Below are 10,283 nucleotides of genomic sequence, written 5' to 3' on the forward strand. Positions count from 1 at the left end.
CTACCTCAACAGTATATTCAAAAATTAACTCAAAATGAATCTAAATATGAGTTAAAGCCACAAAAGTCTTAGAAGAAAACATAAGATTTGGCAATGTATTCTTAAATATGACAGCAAGAGCATAAACAGTAAAAGTAAAAACAGATAAATTGGACTTCATCTCAAATTAAAACTTGTGTGCATTAAAGGATCTTATCAGAAAGGAAAATAAATTTCCACAATTGGTGAAAATATTCCCAAATCATGTATCTAATATAGGTCGGATATCCAGAATATACACTGAACTCTGACAACTCAACAAAAAGGACCAATTAAAATATGTGCAAAGCACTTGAGAGGACATTGCTCCAAAGTTTGCTGCTGTTTTTTTAATGTTCAAATATAGAAAGCTGTTCAACCTCACAAGTCATTAGGGAAATGGAAATCAAAATCACAATGAGGTACCACTTGGCGCATGCTAGTATGACTACAATTGAAAAATGGAAAACAGGTTTTGGCCAGAATTACAGAATCTGAAACCAGCATACATTTCTGGTGGAAATGAAAAACTCGTTTAAGATGCTACAGAAAATAGTTTTGACTGTTCCTCAAAAAATTAAACATAAAACTGTCATATTTGACATGATGTGTGAAATTCCATATTCATATCTGTGTGTGTATGTATACACACTCAGGAACTACATACACACACATATTCATAGCAGCACTATTCAAAACAACCAAAAGGTAGAAAATATCCAAATTTCCATTAATAGATGAATTCATCAATGAATGGATAAACAAATGTAGTATTTACATACAATGGAATATTATTCAGCTATATAAAGGAATGTGAGAGAATTCTGAAAAAATGGAGTATGAGCACCAGACAGATATACCTACACAAACAACAACTGCACTGGCAGAATCTGTCTGAATGTAGGATTTTGGAACTCTGGGCTCCGTTGAGGCTTGCAATGACCAGGAGAAGGCTTGGGTGGTGTTTTTGGCTTATTTCATTGAATTTCAGCCCATAGCAGAGTAGCAGCTCCTTACAGGAGCTAGAGTGGATAAAAAGGACAAAGTCCTCCAAATACTGGGGATCTGTGTTCTGACGGCTGAGACTTCTGATCAAAGAGGTGCAAAAAAGCAGAATGCCACTGATGCACTTCCCCACAGTGTCACAAGCCCCTTCATTTTTTTGGGCCCCCCCTTTTTTTTCCTTTTCCCTTTTCAGAACCAGATTAACAATTAGGAAATTAAAAAACAATTGCAAATATTGGGAAAATTAAAAAGTGACTGTGCTTACCCAAGGAACAGCCCAGAAAAGACTTAAGAAGACATTAAGTTTACACATCAGGCTGATTCTTCACACAGAGAATCTATATCAATTAAAAAAAATTAACAAAAAAGAAAGAACAGCAAACCCTGCAAAGGGGGAAAATCTTTTTTTTCTAGAGTTATGACATTATTACCAGTGTTTACCAGTGTACAACCAAAAAAATCACAAAAGATACAAAGGAACAGAAAAGTATAGCCCATGCAAAAGAAAAAAATCAAAAGAATCCATCACTACAGAAGACTTAATGGCAGGTATATCAGACAAAGACTTTAACACAACTGTTTTACTGATGCTCAAATAAGTTAAGAAAAATGTGGAGAAAATCAAGAATGATATGTGAACTAAATGGAAATCAGTGAGACAGAAAATCTAAAAAGAAACCAGGAAGAAATTATGCAGCTTCAAAGTACATTAACTGAGATGAAAAGTTCATATGGATATTCAAAAGCTGATTTGAGCTGATGGAAAAAAGAATCAGTGAACTTGATGACAGGACAATGGAAATTATCAAGGCTGAGGAACGGAAAAGTACAAAGATTGAAGAAAACTGAACAGAGGCTAAGGGACCTAAGAAACACCATCAATCACAGCAAAACATGCATGTAGGAGTCCCAGAGCAAGAAGAGAGAAAGAGAAAAAGGGGCACAGAAAACATTCAAAGAAAGTCACAGAAATATTCGAAGAATATTCAAAGAAATAATGTTTCAATTGAAGTTCCCAAATTTAATGAAAGACATGAATATAAACATCCATGAAGTTTGACAAACTCCAAGTTTTAAGATAATCAAAGAGACTCATATCAAGACACCTTACAATCAAACTTTCAAAAGACAAAGTGAATCTTGAAAGCAGCAAGAGGAAGTGACTCATCACATACAAGGGATCCTCAATTAAGATTATCTTCAGACTTCTCATCAGAAACTTTGGTGGTCAGAAGGCGGTGGGTCAATATACTCAAAGAGCTAAATGAAAAAACCTGTCAACCATGAATACAAATCTGACAAAACTGCTCTTTAAATAGCCAAGAAACCAAGACATTCCCAGATAAACCAAAGTTGAGGGAGTGAATGCCCACTAGACCTGCCCTGCAAGAAATGCTCAAGGAAGTCCTGCAAGGTAAAATGAAAGGATGCTAAACATTAACTTGAAACCATATGAATAAAGATCCAATAAAAGGAAATACATAGGCAATTAAAGAAGTAGTATTACTATGACAATTATTTATAACTGTACTTTTTATTTTCTACATAATTTGAGTTATACATTTTTAAAAATTTAGAATAAAAGTTTTTATTAATGTAACTATGATTTGTAATTCCAAATCTTTTTTTCTACAGAATTTAGAGAATAAGACATTTAAAATAATAATTTTTGTATTTTAGAGCACACAATGTATAAAGATGTAATTTTGTGACATCAAGAATTGGGGACAAAGCTGTAAAGGAGCAGTTTTCTGCAGGATGTTGAAGTCAAGCTGCTATAAATTTAAATGTGTAACCACAACAAAATGAAATCAGGTTAAATACTCAATATAAAGGGCGGAGCATTTCATAATAGGATTAACAAGTCTAGTTACATGTTCTTTACCAAAAACATACTTATAAAGACCATGGAAAATCTTATGGAGGTGCAATCCCCTCAAGGTGCAAACCCCTCAAGTACATCAAAGAAAGGAACAACTAACTGGTGAGTGAGAACATATCCTTTTACAAGTCAAGGGGTTTTCAGTTATAGTCGCCCATATCTGAGGATGCAGAACCCACGAATATAGAGAGACACCCAAAGATCACTTTTCGTATCCTTGTATGGGATCGTGCAGATACCAAGGGATGACTATACTGGATTTCAATTAAATTGAAAGAGAACCTAATCAGAGTTATCAGCTGATAGATCATTAAAAGTATTTTTTCTTTGATAGCTCTTCGGTGGCATATTATTCAGGAGCAATTCCAAAAATTGAGAGGCATTACTATAACAAAACTCCATTCACTCACATCTACTTATTTATGCAAACAAATTTTCTCAGTGCTTACATCCATGGAATTGACCTTGAAGTAGAATTAATGCTAAACTATTTTTCCTTGCGGTAATTCTCATCCACTAATAAAATACACTAGTTTCCAAAAAATCCATGCAACTCAATCTCTGTAAGACATATTTCCAATAAAACTTTACTTTTGTGTTTAAGACTTATTCATAAATAGTTGAATTATATTTGTTTTGATTACTTGGAATAATAAGTTTTATCATGACAGGAAAATTTTTAAACAACCCTTAAATCTCAGTTTATTCATATATTTCCACTACAGGGAAGTGTGATAAAGTGATCAATAAAACAGCTGCAAGTTTTAAAGAAAAAGAATATGAACCAGAATTTTGTGTGCACCTCACTTATAAGACTTTTACAATATTCTATCAGTGTCCCCATCTCCCACTCCCACCACACTGAGAGTGGCTCCTTTGTAAGCGCCCACAGTTCATTTTTCTTAGAACCTACAGTATATAGCAAAGGACACCTAGCAGATTCTTATAAGTAGTTGATGAATGAATAATTGAATTGAATTGAAAAAATTCATTAAAAGTTCAGACATTTTGTGATAAACTGTTGAACAGTTGAGTTCTTATACTTTACCAATACATGGTATTTCTGAGAAAACTAGAGAATTTAAAGATGAAAAATAATTCTAACCCCCATGTGAAAAATAATCCATCTTATCCTGAGCCGCTGAAGATTCTCTGGATTCAATAATAACTTCTTGGTGATGTCTTTATTACTGCTTGCTTTGTAACTTTGTAATACCTGAATATTGCACCCAAGTCTCTGAGTTATTTTGAGAATGTCTCCACGTACATCTATATTATAGGACTTTATAAATAAGTAATACAAGATTTAACTTAACGGGCAAAGTATTCACTTGACAGAGGAAGGAGATGAAGATAGTACAGAACAACGCAGAACTCACCTCCCCTCACAAACACATCAAAGCTACATCCACATGTGGAACAGTTCGCACTTAAAACTAACTGGAGACTGGCAGAAAGACTCCTGTACAACCGAGGCTGCAAGAAAGATCCACACGGAATATGGCAAGAAGGGAAGAGAAGTGATCAGGTTGAGACCTGTGCCCCTGAGAGAGGACACAGATAAAAAGGGAGATTACACAGGTGGAGATCCTCCTCAGGCAGTGAGTGGTCAAGCCACATATTTGGTGCCCTAGCATGGGGTCTGATACAGGGAAGGTGAGCCCCTTGGCCAATTGGAGGGCCAGTAAGTTCAACAGGAGGGCTGTGAACTTCACCAGTGAGGAGCATTCACATGCCTGCTTGCTCCTGAAGCAAGGCTAAGCACACAGGCTGCCTGGTTTCCTGTGACTGCTGCAGCAGGCATCCAAAATGGAGCCCAGTGAACGTTGGAGCCCCACTTGTTTCATGAAGCAGCTCCACACTGGGATGAGTTCCCGGGTGTGTGTAAACCAGCTTGGCACCTGAGAAGAGCAGGGGCATCTGTTACTGGTGCTTACACAGTAAGCACATGAGAAGCACCTCTGATCTCCAGCTGAGGCCAAATGAACACAGCTGGTGCCCAGACCCATGCTGGAAGCCCACACAGGTCCTATGTGCACTGTGGTGCAATTCTGTACCAGGGCAAGTGTGACAGAAGCCAAGGGAAGAGCCAAGCTGTGAGGGAAAAAGGAAGCTCAGACTCAAAACAGCATCTGAGCAAGGTCGGGGCATGCATTGCTGCTGCTTACCCAGGCTTACAACAGAAGCAGTCCAGATCTCTGCCCTGGCAGGACCACCATGGCCTGTACCCCATTTCAAGCCAAATGCCCAACCTCGCTCTAGTGCTGCTCCCCTCTGGAGCAAAGGTACCAGTGCTGGAAGTGGGAAGAGCACATACATGGAGCCAGCTTGGGCCTGACCTTCAGGGCTCCTAGTCCAGCAATATGTGACTTACATCCACTCATAAGAAGTCAGAGACAGCCACTAAGCAGAGTGAAAGCCCGAGTTCAAACCTGGATCCAGCTGTAGTCTCTCCATCTCCAGTAACACCTACTACCAAGGTGACAGCTGCCAGCACACCCTAAGGAAAGGCATAATGTGTGTTCAAGTCAGATCCACTGGGTACATGATGACTGTATGGGGATGCTTCCACATAAGGAAGCCCCTTCAAGACAGCAACAGTAACTGTTTCACTTATCTCCTAGAGAGAGAAAACTAAGCAAAATGAGAAGACAGAAGAATATGTCCAAATGAATGAGCAAGAGAAACCCCTAAAAAATTACTATGGGCAGAAGACCTGAATAGACATGTTTCCAAAGAAAACATATGTATGGCCATCATCAGACAAATGAGATATGACCTCACACCTATCAGAATGGCTATTATCAAAGAGAATAAATTTTAAATGTTGGAAAGCATGTGGAGAAAAGGGAACCCTCGTATACCATTGGTAGGAATGTAAACTGGTGCAGCTAATGTGGAAAACAGTATAGAAGATTCTCAAAGAATTTGAAAATATGACCCAGCAATTTCACTCCTGGGTATATATCCAAAAAAAATAATTAAAACCCTAATTCAAAGAATATATGTACTTGATGATCTTAGCAGCATTATTTACAATAGCCAAGATATGGAAGCAACCTAAGTGTCCATTAACAGATGAATGGATAAAGAAGATGTGGTACATATATACATAAAGGAATACTACTCGTCCATTAAAAATAATGAAATTTTGCTATCTGTAATAATATGGATGGTCTTGGAGGGTATTATACTAAGTGAAATAAGTCAGATGGAAAAAGACAAATACTGTATGATATCACTTATTTGTAGAATAAATTAAAAAAAATCTAGTGAATATAAGAAAAAAGAAACACACACAGATATAGAGAACAAACTGTTACCAGTAGTATAAGGGAGGGGTCAGGGCATTACAGAGGTAGGGAATATTAAGAGGTATAAACTACTATGAATAAAATATATATAGAATATAAAATACATAGAGAGAGAGAATATTACTCAGCAATAAAAGAAGGAATGTCTGCTATTTATGACAATATGGATGGACCTTGAAGGCATTATAAGTGTGATGTCAGACACAAGATATTGTATGATTTCACTTCTATGTGGAATCTAAATAAAAACATAACAAACAAAAAACTCAACAAACTCATAAGCAAAGAGATCAGATTAGTGGTTACCATTGGCTGGGAGTGGAGGACTAAGGGGTGGTGAGAGGAAACTGGAGGAAGGTGGTCAAAAGTTACAAAATTCCCTTAGAATGACTATTCTTTAGGTCCTTCACCATTGTAAGCAAAGTAAGCCAGAAAGAGAAACAAAAATACCACGATATCATTCATGTGAAATCTAAACACACACACACACACACACACACACACACTTAAAGGGAGAAACTAATGGGATTACAGTAAGATTAGGAGACTTTAACACCCACTCACATCAATGGACAGATCTTCCAGACAGAAAATCAAAGAGAAATTCTCAATGATATTATGGAACAATTAGACCTAACTGATATTATCAGAACATTATGTCCTCCAAAACACCAGAATATACATTGTTTTCAAATGCACATGGAACATTTGCTAGGACTAACCACATACTATGAAACAAAAGACTCAACAAATTTAAGAGGATAGAAATTATTTCAAGCATCTTTTCTGACCGCAATGACATAAAAATAGAAATCAACCACAGCAGGAGAAATGAGAAAAAAACTGACTGCATGGAGACTAAACAGCATGCTACTAAAAAACCAATGGGTCAATTTTGAAATCAAAGAGAAAATTTAAAACTATCTTGAGACATCTGACAATGAAAACACAACCACACAAAATCTATGGGATGCAGCTAAAACAATCCTAAGAGGGAAGTTCATAGTGACACGGGCCTTCCTCAAAAAAATAAGAAAAATATCAAACAACCTAAAATACCAACTAAAAAAATTAGAAAAAGCTCAAACAAAATCTAAAGTCAGCAGAATGAAGGAAACAATAAAGATCAGAGGAAAAAAATATATAAAATAGACATTTTAAAAAAAGCAAAAAAAAAAAAAAAAAAAAACAAATTTTTTTTTTTTTTAAATCCAAAAGCTGGTTCTTTGGAAGGGTAAACAAAATCAACAAACCTCTGGTCAGGCTCACCAAGAAGAAAGGTGAGAACCCAAATACACAAAATAAGAAATGAAAGAAGAAAAATAACAACCAGTACCACAGAAATACAAAAACAAAAAACAAACAAACAAAAACAAGAGAATACTATGAACAATTATATGTCAACAAGCTGGAAAACCTAGAAGTAATTGAACTTTCTAGAAACACACAGCCCACCAAACTGAACAGGAACAAACAGATAATCTGAACAGACCAATCACCAAAAGTGAAATAGAATCAGTAATTAAAAAAACAAAAAACACCAAAAAAAAACCACCAAAAAACTTCCCTGCAAACAAAAGTCCAGGACCAGATGGCTTTACTGGGGAATTCTACTAAACATACAAAGAAGAAATTATACCAATCCTTCTGAAATTCTTCCAAAAGATTGAAGAGAGAATACTCCCAATCTCATTCTATGAAACCACCATCACCCTGATGCCAAAACCAGACACAGACATTACCAAAAAAGAAAATTATAAGCCAATATCACTGATGAACAGAGATACAAGAATTCTTAACAAAGTATTAGCAAACAGAATGCAGCTACACATAAAAAAGATCACACAACTTGGATTCATCCCAGGGACACAAGGATGGTTCAACATATGCAAATCAATCACCTTGATACACCATATCAAATAAAGAACAAAAATCACATAATCATCTCAAGATGCAGAAAATGCATTTGATAAAATTCAACACTCATTTATGATAACAACTCTTACCAAAGTGGATATAGAGGGAATATATCTCAACATAAAAAAAACCTATTCATGATAAACCCACAGCCAACATAACATTCAACAGTGAAAACTTGAAAGCCTTTCCGCTAAAATCTGGAACAAGACAAGGATGCCCACTCTCACCACTTCTATTCAATATAGTATTGGGAAGTCCTAGGCACAGCAATCAGACAAAAAATAAATAAATAAATAAAAGGGATCCACATTGAAAGAAGAGGCAAAATTATCATTATATGAAGATATGATACTATATGTAGAAAACACGGATGATGCCACACAGAAACTATTAGAACTAGTAAATGAATTCAGCAAGGTAGCAGATATAAGATTAATATACAGAAATCAGTTGCATTTCTTTACATTAACAATGATATATCAGAAAGGGAAAGTTAAAAAACAGTTTGTTTTTAAAATCACATCAAAAATAAATAAAATATTTAGTAATAAACCTGACCAAGAAGGTGAAAGACCTAAAGCAATCTACAGATTTAATGGGATACCTAAAAAGTTACCCAGGACATTTTTCCCAGAACTAGAACAAATAATCCTACAATGTATACAGAACCCTAAAAGATCCTGAATTAACAAAGCAATTGTAAAGAAAAAGAACAAAGCTGGAGGCATAACACTCACAGACTTAAGATAATGCTACAAAGCTACAGTAATCAAAACAGCATGGTACTGGCATAAAAACAGACATATGGATCAATGGAACAGAATAGAGAGCCAATAAACAAACCCACACACAACAATGGTCAATTAATCTTGACAAAGGAGGCCAGAATATACAATGGAGAAAAGACAGTCTCTTCAGCAAGTGGTGTTGCAAAAGCTAGACAGCTACATGCAAATCAGTGAAGTTAGATTACTCCCTCAGACCAGATACAAAAATGAACTCTAAATGGATTGAAGACTTAAACATAAGACACGATGACATAAAACTCCTAGAAGAGAAATCAGGCACATTTTCTGACATCAGTTGTACCAATGTTTTCTTAGTTCAATCTCCCAAGGTAATAGAAATAAAAGCAAAAATAAACAAATGGGAGCTAATCATACCTATAAGCTTTTGCACAGTAAAGGAAACCATAAGTTAAATGAAAAGACAACATAAGGACTGGGAGAAAATATTTGCAAACAATGAGGCTGACAAGGGATTAATTTCCATAATATATAAGTAGCTCATACAACTCAAACATAACAACAAAAAATACAACCCAATCAAAAAATGGGCAGAAGACCTAAAGACACATTTCTCCAAACAAGACACACAGATGGCCAACAGACACATGAAAAGATGCTCAAAATCATTAATTATTAAAGAAATGCAAAGCAAAATCACAATGGCCAGAAAGGCCATCATTAAAAAAACACAAATAACAAATGCTGGAGAGAATGTGGAGAAAAGGGAACCCTCCTACACTGTTGGCAGGAATGTAAATTGGTGTAGCACAATGGAAAACAAAATGGAGGTTCCTTTAAAAACTAAAAACAGAGTTCCATATGATCCAGAAATCCCATTCAACATATATCTAGAGAAAACTATAATTTAAGAAGATACATGCACCCCAATGTTCATAGCAGCACTATCTACAATAGCCAAGACATGAAAGCAACCTAAATGTTCATTAGCCAATGTGTGGATCAAGAAGAAGTGGTATATATACACAATGGAATATTACTCAGCCATAAAAAAGAATGAAATCATGCCATTTGCGGCAACATGGATGGACCTAGAGATTATTATATTAAGTGAAGCAAGTCAGAAAGAGAAAGACAAATTCCTTATGATATCACTTACATGTGGAATCTAAAATATGACACAAATGAATTTATTTACAAAACAGAAACAGACTCAGACATAGAAAAAAAACTTATGGTTACCAAAGGGGAAAGAGGATGGGAAGGGTACATTAGGACTCTAGGATTAGCAGATACAAACTACTATATATAAAACAGATAAACAACAATGCCTTACTGTGCAGCATAATGAACCATACTCAATATCCTGTAATAAAACAGTGGAAAATAATAATGAAA

This window comes from Camelus bactrianus, chromosome 11, assembly GCF_048773025.1.
Source record: "Camelus bactrianus isolate YW-2024 breed Bactrian camel chromosome 11, ASM4877302v1, whole genome shotgun sequence".
Lineage (NCBI taxonomy): Eukaryota > Metazoa > Chordata > Mammalia > Artiodactyla > Camelidae > Camelus > Camelus bactrianus.